A 12545-nucleotide genomic window follows, 5' to 3' on the forward strand; every position below is an offset into this window, starting at 1 on the left:
TCCATAATCTTATGAACTGTGAAAATTTCCACTCAATTCTACGATCGTTTTCATCTTTACGCTCAGCGTCATCCTCCGCGGATATTGTAGGATTCGTGTACATAGTTTGAAAAAGAGTATAAAGCCCACATATTCACTATAATCAGAATGTATATGTTAATTTCTTGTTATGTTGTTTTACTTTTTCGAAAGAAACACACTCATGTTATGTAATAATGTCATTTATGCCACAGTACATATATGTATATATGCATCGGAAAACTCTTACGAAAGTAATTGTTATAGCGGCGGTTGGGGCAGTTGTGTCTTGTGAAACATTTTTTATCATTGTTAATCTTGTTACAAAGTTTATTGGAATTATTTTTTATTTGGATTATAGATTTTAATAGAATCATCTTATACTCAAATGCAAACACTTAATTGACTGTCTTAAAGTGTACGTGCATAAGCTTTAGCTTTCTTGCCTCAAGATTTTGTGTTTGTAAGATGATTTCAATCAATGTAAAGTAACACGGGGCCCTTGTGCAGCCGAGGAGGTCCGTAGAAAGCAAGAACAATGGGGAAAGAAGAAAAAATAGAAGGTTATTATAAAAGGAATAGGCAGAGTCAGAAATAGCATTGTCATTACCTCTACGCTAGAGAATTTCCTTTCCCTTATTAGGTGCTAAAACTGAATTTATTGATTTGGGTACAAAACTGAACATAGTTTCCTGTTTTTGATTTGGTGCTAGACTGTACAACAGTGTGTGTGCATTATACAGTATATATTTCCTTCCAAGACATGTAATGTATTGTGGCATGATTTGACAAGTTGTGTAAAGTACTGTTTAATCGTAAAATACTCATATTCTTTAAAATCATGGCTAGAACAGAGGCCAGTTGCAGATAGGCTCTGAAATCTTTGTGTAGGTATTTCATTGTTGGAAATTCAAGAACTGAAATAGAGGTACGCTGTTTTCATCAAACTTCACCATAGTAGTTTATAGCAGAACTAAAAAAACAATATCAAATTTTGACTCCTCAAACTGTATCTTTTGATGCCTCTCTCCACCCCACCCCCCTCTCGCCTTCCATGCCCCCCTTCCGCGCACTCTACTCTTGTCGGTAAACTTGACCCAGAGAGTATCGGAGTAGCGGCAGCAGCTAGCTCTCTTGTTGTGAAAGTGGCTCGTCGTATATCCTGCATGCTGTCCTTAAACTTGGCCTGATCCAACGGGACCATTTATTCTCTGTCCCTGTACTGTACGGACAATTTCTTCTCTCTCCCTGTACTGTACGGGACCATATCTTCTCTGTCCCTGTATTGTACTAAGTGTAATGACTGATTCTATAGCCTTTAATCCAGTTACTAGATGTTTTTCCTTTTATTCCAGAAGTCAGAGTTGTCGGGCTTTACCATGTAATAAATGAAGAAGGCGTTTAACTCATTTTGCAGGGAACCAGACTTTGTCTCTACTCTGCAAATAGTGTTGATGCTATCTTTTTTTCTCTTCCAAAGGTCAGAGTTAGTGGTCTTTACCCTGTACAACCTGTAGATACTCTTTACTCCCTTTTCCAGGGACCAGAATTTGTGGTCTTTACACAGGAACATCTGCAGACGCTGTTTTAACTCTTCCCTAGAGGCTAGACTTGATGGGCTTTGTAAAAACCTTTAGATGGTGTTTATTTTTCCCCAAAGGTCCAGGAATCTGCAAGTCTTACCCCACCCCCCAAAACTCCTCTGCTGTAGATGCCGTTTTCTTCCCTTACCCTGGGACCAGACTTTGCGGTCTTCGCCCTGTGTAGGTGCCGTTCCCTTCTAACTCCGAGGGGCCAGAAAAGACGGGATGCAACAGACGTCGTGATTAGCCGGATCCGAGAATTGATGTTGGCTTGGTTTTAGAATGTTCGTTTCAAGTTTTTTTCGCGTAAGAATTTCTGTTCTGATATCGCTCCACATGGAATCTTCTGGGCTATGTAATCTTTCTATCATATTGCTCTAAATACATCATTTATATGGGATAATTTTTTGGTTGCTGTTTTCAACTTTTGAAATACCTTTGTTGCTGCTTTTTCAGTAAACATCTTTCCCCCTGCTTATACTGTGAACCTGCAAGTGTGAAGCCTTGTATTATGTACATAATGTATACATAAATCCTCATATAAAAACCTAAAACATTCATGTACATTATGGGCTACATGTGAGAAGTTCTGCAGTGATCAAAACATTCCTTTCCATTAAATCTCAAATTGTTTTCATGAAATCTAAGACAGTGTTTGTTCAATTGTCCAACTCGCTTAAAATACTCTTGTTTTCAGTGTTTTCTAGTCACGCCAGTTTTAATTTCACACCGGTTAAAATCGCAGACATTTTAACGACCGGTCCTCATCACAAGCTTCTGAATAATGGAACCAAATTTCATTTCAAATCGCTTGATTATTGAATCAATTCTCTTCATAGAACCAGGTTATATAAAACTGGAACCAATACTATGAGCTGCCAAAAGTTTGAACCAATTATCTTTTCAATCTGGCAAAAGTTTTGAACCAATTTTCTTTTTCAATCTACCAAGAGTTTGAGCCAATTTTCTTTTCAATCTGCTAAAATTTTGAACCAATTTTCTTTTTCAATCTGCCAAGAGTTCTGAACCAATTTTCTTTTCAATCTGGCAAAAGTTTTGACCCAATTTTCTTTCCAATCTGCCAAAAGTTTGACCCAATTTTCTTTCCAATCTGCCAAAAGTTTGACCCAATTTTCTTTTCAATCTTCCAAAAGTTTGACCCAATTTTATTTTCAATCTGCCAAAAGTTTGAACCAATTTTCTTTTCAATCTGCCAAAAGTAATATTTTCTTTTCAATCTGCCAAAAGTTTTGAACCAATTTTCACAATCTGCCAAAAGTTTGAACCAATTTTCTTTTTCAATCTGCCAAAATTTTTGAACCATTCTTAATATCAAGCCGTTTAATGTTAGAATCAAACACCAGTTCAAGTTCTGTAAAGTTAGAATGAATCACTTATTTCCAGATGTTAACAGACAGAACAAAACGTCTGAATCAACCACATCCCAGTCTGTGTCAATCTTATCAAGGTTCAACCTTTCTCATTTCAAGTTTTGTCAAGTTTAAACTATCCTCATTTCAAGTTTTGTCAAGTTTTAACCATTCTCATTTCAAGTTATCAAGGTTAAACCATTCTCATTTCATACTTTGTCAAGTTTCAACCATTCTCATTTCAAGTTATCAAGGTTAAACCATTCTCATTTCATACTTTGTCAAGTTTCAACCATTCTCATTTCAAGTTATCAAGGTTAAACCATTCTCATTTCATATTGTGTCAAGTTTTAACCATTCCCATTTCAAGTTATCAAGGTTAAACCTTTCTCATTTCATATTGTGTCAAGTTTTAACCATTCTCATTTCAAGTTATCAAGTTTCAACCTTTCTCATCTCATACTTTGTCAAGTTTCAACCTTTCTCATCTCATATTTTGTCATGTTTCAACCATTTTCATTTCAAGTTATCAAGGTTAAACCATTCTCATTTCATATTGTGTCAAGTTTTAACCATTCTCTTTTCAAGTTATCAAGTTTCAACCTTTCTCATCTCATACTTTGTCAAGTTTCAACCTTTCTCATCTCATATTTTGTCAAGTTTCAACCTTTCTCATCTCATATTTTGTCAAGTTTCAACCTTTCTCATCTCATATTTTGTCAAGTTTCAACCATTCTCATTTCAAGTTATCAAGTTTAAACCTTTCTCATTTCATATTTTGTCAAGTTTCAACCTTTCTCATCTCATATTTTGTCATGTTTCAACCATTCTCATCTCGTATTTTGTCAAGTTTCAACCATTCTCATTTCAAGTTATCAAGTTTAAACCTTTCACATTTATGTCAGGTTTTAACCATTCTCATTTCAAGTTATCAAGGTTAAACCATTCTCATCTCATATTTTGTCAAGTTTCAACCATTCTCATTTCAAGTTATCAAGTTTCAACCATTCTCATTTCAAGTTATCAAGGTTAAACCTTTCTCATTTCAAGTTATCAAGGTTAAACCTTTCTCATTTCAAGTTATCAAGGTTAAACCATTCTCATTTCAAGTTATCAAGGTTAAACCATTCTCATTTCATATTTTGTCAAGTTTTAACCATTCTCATTTCAAGTTATCAAGTTTCAACCTTTCTCATCTCATACTTTGTCAAGTTTCAACCTTTCTCATCTCATATTTTGTCAAGTTTCAACCATTCTCATTTCAAGTTATCAAGTTTAAACCTTTCTCATTTCATATTCTGTCAACTTTCAACCTTTCTCATATCATATTTTGTCAAGTTTCAACCATTCTCATTTCAAGTTATCAAATTTCAACTTTTCTCATCTCATATTTTGTCAAGTTTCAACCATTCTCATTTCAAGTTTTGTCAAGCTGGAACTAATCCTCCTTTTGAACTATTCCAAGGTAAAGCCCAAATATATTTGATTTATCTGTAAATTCAAGCTGAATAATTTAGTCATTTTATTTTCTTCGTATCTGGCAAGAGTAGGTGTTTGGTGTAGTTTTATATACATGTAAATATAATTTATATAAATGTCTGGGTATTATTGTTATATTATTTTCTTTTCTTCCAGAGAAATGGATAATACACCTATGATTTATGTGTATATATGTGCGTATGAACATGCTTTATATATAGCTGATATACACATATGAATATGTTCAATGTACATAAATATGTATAGTTATATTTCTCTTGTTACTTCGTTTATTTTCAATGGCGTCCCCCGAGTCCCGGATGTTTCTGTACGTAAAACGGACGGAGCTCCCGGACTTGACCCTCCGGTAACTCGCCCGAACTAGTTCGCCGTGAGATCGCTTCACCTAACTTTCCTCCATCTCTTCATCGGCGGTTCATAATCATTCCTTTGAGGCCAAAGAATACGTGCATTTAATCTCATTTCTCTCTATGTCTCCCTCGCTCTCTCTCTCTCTATCTCCCTCTCGCTCGCTCCCTCTCTCCTCCTAAGAGTGACTATATTAAGGAAACCATTTACGATTTCTCTCTTTGAAAGTGACCCCGAAGGTCAGAGAAGAGAGCTCAACGTAGGGGACCACTCGAGGTCATTCCGTTTAGATAAAAAAAGCATAAGAGAGGCAGTCGGTCGAGCGGTTAAAAAAAAGGTCGGAATGCAAAAGGATGGTGTTGTAGTTGACCTTTTTATTTCTTTTTGTTTTTTCAGTGATTATGGTGTAGTGTATGAACAAAAATACATAGTCATTTGTTTACATATATATATATACATATATAGAAATAGTAAGAAAGAAAACTCTTCAAAAAATAACCATATTAACCAAAGGATTGTGAATGAAGATACGTAAACACTCTCATCATCCCCAGAAAATGTTACTGTTGAAATTTGAATGAAATATTAGAATTGTTGACAAAAAAATCTTTGTTTTATTAAACCTTCATTTCAGATTCTTTGCTCTCTTAGCTTTTGTACATCTTTATGAATAGGTTGATGTAAGTAACTCTTTAAGTACATTTCTTACAGGGAATCAATGTTTTAAAGCAAGCGAGTTCGTAAACCCATTACGAATACGGGCAATCGATGTATGTTTTACGAGTGAATGAGTCCTAATCAATGTCTGTCTTACAAGCAAATGAGTCGTAATGTCTGTTTTACAAGCTAAAGAATCCTAACCAATGTCTGTTTTACGAGCGAATGAGTCGTAATCAATGTCTGTTTTACGAGCGAATGAGTCGTAATAAATGTCTGTTTTACGAGCGAATGAGTCGTAATCAATGTCTGTTTTACGAGCTAAAGAGTTCTAATCAACGTCTGTTTTACAAGTTATTAAGTCCGCACACCCATTATGAATAATCTATCTATCTACCAAGGTACTTCCACCGATTTTTGGGGTAGCTGACATAAAAAAAAAAGTGACAAAAGGAGACCTTTTACTCTACGCTCCTCCCAGCCTGACAAGGGGATTCAGCCGAGTTTGGTTTGTACTGGTAGGGTGTCACAGCCCACCCTCCCCCTATATCCATCACATATAAAGCTTCATATGCTAGGTCCCCTACTGCTGCTACCTCAGCGGTCACCAAGGAGCCCCGAGGAATAATGAATAAGATATTTTCAGGCATGAGATCTCTATATGAATAAAGAATATTGTATTCTTAAAACAGTTTCTATACTGAATGTACTCTAATGTGCATAGGAGACATCCATATTGGTAGATATTATTGTAAAATACATGTGGCGAGCTTAAAAAATGAAATAATACACTTTTGAGTGAGAAAAAACAGTTAATATCTATATCATTTTAAAAGGAATATTTTATTAAAATTTTTTTATGTTTTACAATGGATGTAATTGGATACTTTATAAGAACTTCTTAGTCTAACTTTTATTTTTTTCTTTAGTTTTGTCTTTCTGTAATTCCTTACTTCTTCAATTTTAATGTCTTAGTTTTTTGTATATTTTACTATTGCTTTTTCTCCAGCATTCCCCATTTAAAATATTTATTTTTTAATCTTCTACTGTATTATTATTATTATTATTATTATTATTATTATTATTATTATTATTATTATTATTATTATTATTATTATTATTATTACTTTCTAAGCTTCAACCATAGTTGGAAAAGCAGGATGCTATTAACTCCAATGGTTCCAACAGGGAAAAATAGCACTTTAGTAAATACTTTAAAAAGCAGTAGTTAAACCATGTGCTTAACATTAGTTGATATAGTATTTGGGTGCTATTATACTGATAAAATTTCAGAGGGAAAAGACGTTTAATTCATCACAACTCCAAAATTTGCTCAATATTTTAATAGAACGAAAGGGGCCATTTTATATTAGCAATTAAAGAACCTTCAATCTTGACAATCAGCTGATTACCAAAACAAATCCGAGCATAGGTGTATAAAAAGGAATATAATCAGGTAAATTTTTAGAGAAAAGTATCCTTTTTATGAAGGATTTTATAAAAATCAGAAATTAAATTAAAAAATGATAAATATAAAGAAGTTGAAATGAAATTACGTGACCAAAGAGAACTAGTTTTTCAAGCGGTTTTTTTAAGACCGAGCATAGATTTAAAAAAAAGGAATGCAATCAGGTAACTATTTCAAGAAAAGTATCTTCTTTTTTAATGATTTCATATCAGAAATTTAATTATTAAAACATGAAAAATATAAAGTTGAAATGAAATTACGTGACCAAAGAAACTAGTTTTTCAAGTGGTTTTCTTGAGTTAGACGGTTACACGGTCGGACACCGGTTCATTTTACTCCGCTCCTCATTTTCATTTGAGGTGTCATACAAGTAACAACAAATATGGCTGTCTCCCGTACATAGCTGATACACTTCTAATACGTTTATTCACGTAAGTATAAGTGTTAGTTACGTAAATTCAGTGAAATGTTGCAGTTTGCAACCTTCTATAGCTTATTTTGATCATTAGAAACCATAGGTAGCTTAGCAAATTTCATAATTGCTAATAACCACTTAAGGTGAGGGCAGTATGACAATGTCGTTCTGTGGTAGGGTAACTTTGAGTTATAAACCGTATTAGCTATTATCAATAAGTTTTTTACTCGATTACACGTAAATATCGATGTTATTAAGTATTTTAGGTACAATTAGTTATAATGATTGATTTATCACTGACGCAAGGTACTCACCCCAGAGTAACAATTATAAGGTATTCGTATAGTGTTGAATTATTTGGTATTTTAAGAATTTGTGGCTGTGATAATGGCAGAATTGAAAGTTGAGAATAAGACAGAACAATTATAACAGTGTATTAATAAAATATCTAAAGTAGGTATAATTTTACCGTCAAAGATGCTAGCCTAATGGTAAATATTTACTTATGCACAGTTCTGAATAACAGCTAACTAAAGGTTACTCATGAATGGCAGAGAGAAGGGAATGGACTATACCCTAGAGACTAACCATGTAGGCATGTTCAGCGGCCCATCCCCCCTCCACCCAAGCTAGGACCAGGGAAGGCCAGGCAATGGCTGCTGATGACTTAACATGTAGACCTGTAGGCTCCTCTAATCCTCCCATCCATACCTCACAAGTATGGTGAGGTTGCAGACTCTAAAGTGACTATAGAGTTTAATCGTGACTCGAACCCCAGTCCAGCCGATTGTCAGGCAGTGACACTTCCAATAGGCTACCACAAGCCTGAGGGCACTTGTAAACATGTTACCCTCTCATCCGAAGATTTAATCCAGCTTTTGGGGGAATTTGTGAAATATTAATTTTTCCCGTCGGAAAGAGGGTGTGTCCAGAACGGCTCATATGTAGGGGAAATAAAGGTCAAATTCCTTGAAAGCACATCATTTACTGTAGTGAAAGTATTTTTTCTCTTAGAAAAGTTATCCCGTGATTTTCTATAAATTTACCCCATAATTACCCATGATTTAATATTTCCCTCAAAATGGTCTTTGCCATGCTGTGGCTTGCTTCGCATGCCAATATTCTGGCAAACGGTACATGTATTTGCTGCACCTGATAACCAGTGCGTCATTATTTTGGTTATGTTTTTAACTTGAGGAAAAATCCTGAACACTGAGATGGATAGCGCTAATTGGCAGAGAAATAAGTCATTAAGCACCGAATGAAACAAATTACCGTCATTGGCCTATTTAGGAATACTTGCCAAAGAGATTCGTAAATGCCTCTCCTTAGGCTAGCAGCAAACCTGGGGCTTCGGTAACAAGAGTGTAGTGGAAGGTTAGATAATTCTTTTCTTACAAGAATACAAGCCTTCATCTTTTAACCCTTTTACCCCCAAAGGACGTACTGGTACGTTTCACAAAACTCATCCCTTTACCCCCATGGACGTACCGGTACGTCCTTGCAAAAAAATGCTATTTAAAATTTTTTTTTTTGCATATTTTTGATAATTTTTTTGAGAAACCAGGCATTTTCCAAGAGAATGAGACCAACTTGACCTCTCTATGACAAAAATTAAGGCTGTTAGAGCAATTTTGAAAATATATACAGCAAAATTTGATTGAAAAAAATAACCCTGGGGGTTAAGGGTTGGAAATTTCCAAATACCCGGGGGGTAAAAGGGTTAATTAGTAGGTTGATTCAGGCACATTTGGAACTCTGCATTTAAAACATATAAGGTGATGTCTGTAGCCAGTAATTATTGGCCAGTCGCGGCCTGTTCCTTTGCCGATAAACTGAACAGTCGCATGTTTCCAGCCGTCGAATATCCCAGATCTGATATTGACTTCTCTTCAAACTTGGCTTTTAAACTTTTTTTTAATTCTTGGACAAGTCTTGGTTTGTTCCAGGAGATTCACCCGTTTCCCTTAGTAAAACGGGTGAGCCCCTCCCCAGAGAGAAGTCTCTAAAGTTTTTGATCATGTTCTAGTTGACAACTCTTTGTTAAGCCTATGGAATTCCCTGGGGTTACAGGGTACTCCCTCCAGAGAAAGTCTTCGTCTTATGACGATGTCATTGGGCCTTAACTCGAGTGGCTGGCTAATATTCCACTCTCTTGTCAGACTTAATAGATCGCCCTACCCCCTATGATTTCCACAAAGAAGATGGTATCGGGAGGAACAAGTTTTCTTTTTCAAAAGAGAGAATATAGTCATTTATGTATGATGAGCGCACTTGCGAGCAAAATGTCTCCGAGCATGCATGAGGTTTGTACTCTGAATCATCGCTTACTGATGAAACCCTGCGACGTCTGCCCTTATTCAAGCGCAGCTCGCCTTCCACACAAGCACGCTTAGCATTAGTGAGCCTGTAGCGTGCACAACAGCAGCACCTTCCTACACTAGTGCACACAGTGACAGTCTTAAAATTCCCTGGATCCACATCCACATGCTCCTCCTTTAGTGCTTTTTCCCCAAGGAAAGATATCTCCTTATGGAATTAGGTGCACACAGTCAAGGATAGCAAAGCTAGTAGTGATACTGTAATATGCCTGCTTATTTGAAGCACCTCGATTATCTCAGAAATTAACCCTTTTACCCCCAGGCTCTTTGGAAATTTCCAACCCTTAACCCCCAGGGGGTTATTTTCTTCCCAGCACATTTTGCAGTATATTTTATTTAAATTGCTCTAACAGCCTTAATTTTTGTCATAGAGAGGTCAGGTTGGTCTCATTCTCTTGGAAAATGCCTGAATTTTTTCAAAAAATTATCAAAAATATGAAACAAAAATTTTTATAGCATTTTTTTTGCAAGGACGTACCGGTACGTCCATGGGGGTAAAGGGATGGGTTTTGTGATACGTACCAGTATGTCCTTTGGGGGTAAAAGGGTTAAGGCACTAGAAAAATATATTTTAATTTGTAAGGCTAATTATAATTCTAATTAGTCTTGCATGCTCTCCTTCCCAAAAAGAGACTGGATAGCCGATTCAGAAGGACGCCAGGGCACAACTAACACAATTATTTAGTCTGTAATTTTATAGCTTGGTAATTACATCTCGTTCATTTTCACTGCGTTTTAATTTCATCGCAATACCGTATATCAAATTATTAATTTCATCTCTTGATTTTTCATAGTTTAATTATATTTGCATAATTTTTATGATTTTGTGATTGTCTAAGCATGAAATTTTTTATTTTAAAAAGAAAAAAAGACAATTCGGTTAATTATTTTTTATATATCTACTAATACATAAAATACAAAACTTCATTTATTAATAGAATGATTCTAAAGCAAAATTATATGAAGTAACCAATAACCATATTTTTAAAAAAAAAGTCTTTATAATCAAAATATCAAGTTATGAGCAATTCCTCCAGTACTTTGCGGTAATGGTGTCCCTAAAGCTTTTAGTTGTGACGAAGGGTTATTGTATCTCGAGTTTTTGTCGTCCATTGAAACGTAAACAAGAGGTAAAACATCATTCGTGATGCCATGTATTGTGTATAGTTGATTAAATAAAGAACATACTGTTTTGGAAGTTACGTCTGCATACCAGTTGGCCGCACTGGACAATACGTAAAGATTTCTCCGAATCGAAATTAATATAATCCTGTCTGATCAGTCATCAGTGTCGAACAGGAAAAAATGGCTTATTTGAATGTGTTATCTTATATTGGAACTTTCCAACCCTTAACCCCCAGGGGTTATTTTTTATTCAATCACATTTTGCAGTATATATTTTTCAAATTGCTTTAACAGCCTAAATTTTCGTCATAGAGAAGTCAGGTTGGTCTCATTCTCTTGGAAAATGCCTGAAATTTCTCAAAAAATATAAGAAATATTAAAAAGAAAAATTGTAAATAGCAGTTTTTTGCAAGGACGTACAGGTACGTCCATGGGGGTAAAGGGATGTGTTTTGTGAAACGTACCAGTACGTCCGTGGGGGTAAAAGGGTTAAGAGGAATTCTTACTTGGAATGAACAGACTGGATTTGCAAGAACTTGTTCTGCTACATTTCAAGCATTTAATGTTTTTTTGTCAACTACCCGGGGCTGATGTGTTGATAGCTGACCCGCAACTGCTTCCGATGCTCCGTTTGCTTGGGTTGCGATGCAGTTATTTCTTGAATTTTGATTGCTTTTTTTTTAGTTAATCACATTAGCTGAACTCGAGAATTATTGCCTGCTTGATTATGTTCCTCCCAATCGTTTTGTGATGCAATCTTTGTATGGCACTTTTTGTAAAGTTTTTTGGGTTCTATAGTCCATTTCTTTTAGCGAGTCATATTTGCACCGACTCGCAACGGTGCCCTTTTAGCTCGGAAAAGTTTCCTGGTCGCTGATTGGTTAGAATTATCTTGTCCAAGCATTCAGCGATCAGGAAACTTTTCCGAGCTAAAATGGCACCGCTGCGAGTCGGTGCAAATATGACTCGCTAAAAGAAATGGACTATAGCTCACTTTTTCACAAAGAGATAATGACTATTGTCATTGCGCTTTTTCTTATTTCTTATGCTTACGACATACTGCAGAGTCATCTTGAAGGGTTCAGTTTGAGTTATTTTAAATTTGATACTACGAAAACAAGCCGCTAACGAAAAGCAAAAGATTCTATGAACAATTTCTAGTACAGTACTTGGATAACCAGATCCCCCTCAACAAACGTGATTTATATTTTATTCAATTATTTGTTGGCTTTGTGTGCTTTATTTAGCTTGCGGTGAAAGAAACTTAACGATACAGTAAATTGTTATGCCGTGAAAATGTATGAGATATAATTACCATTCGATATAGTTACCGCAAAATTACAGTGAATCATCATGACTTAGTGAATGGAGGGAAACTACTGTATGAGTGTCATATCCCCTTATAAGTTCGGCCGGTTTAGGCATTTAGTCGGCTGAATCGGTAAACACTGCCGGTCGAAAGAAAATGTGCTACTGCCCATCCGTTTCCCCCTATGGGACCATTAGATCTTTATGGCTAATCGATGGGAGTTACATACAGTGCAGTATAAGTCACTCCTACCGTTTCTCTCCCCTTGGGAGAGGAAGCGCTTGCTCAAGCCTTCAAGGATAAACAATGAGACAACAGGATTAAGTGCAGCTTTGCTTTCACCTTAGCTCTTCGCACACCCATAAGAGCAC

The 12545-nt window shown here is 35.6% G+C and overlaps 1 long non-coding RNA gene across 1 annotated transcript in view; it reads left to right on the forward strand.

The window, feature by feature from the left end:
• Window positions 1-7318: 7318 nt before the first annotated feature.
• The window catches only part of LOC137626683 (uncharacterized), a 32033-nt gene continuing 26806 nt past the window's right edge, over window positions 7319-12545 (forward strand). Inside the window, exon 1 of the long non-coding RNA XR_011041085.1 lies at window positions 7319-7375. This is a non-coding gene — a long non-coding RNA (uncharacterized lncRNA). The remainder of the gene's footprint in view (window positions 7376-12545) is intronic.

Source organism: Palaemon carinicauda, chromosome 34 (genome assembly GCF_036898095.1).
Source record: "Palaemon carinicauda isolate YSFRI2023 chromosome 34, ASM3689809v2, whole genome shotgun sequence".
Taxonomy (NCBI): domain Eukaryota; kingdom Metazoa; phylum Arthropoda; class Malacostraca; order Decapoda; family Palaemonidae; genus Palaemon; species Palaemon carinicauda.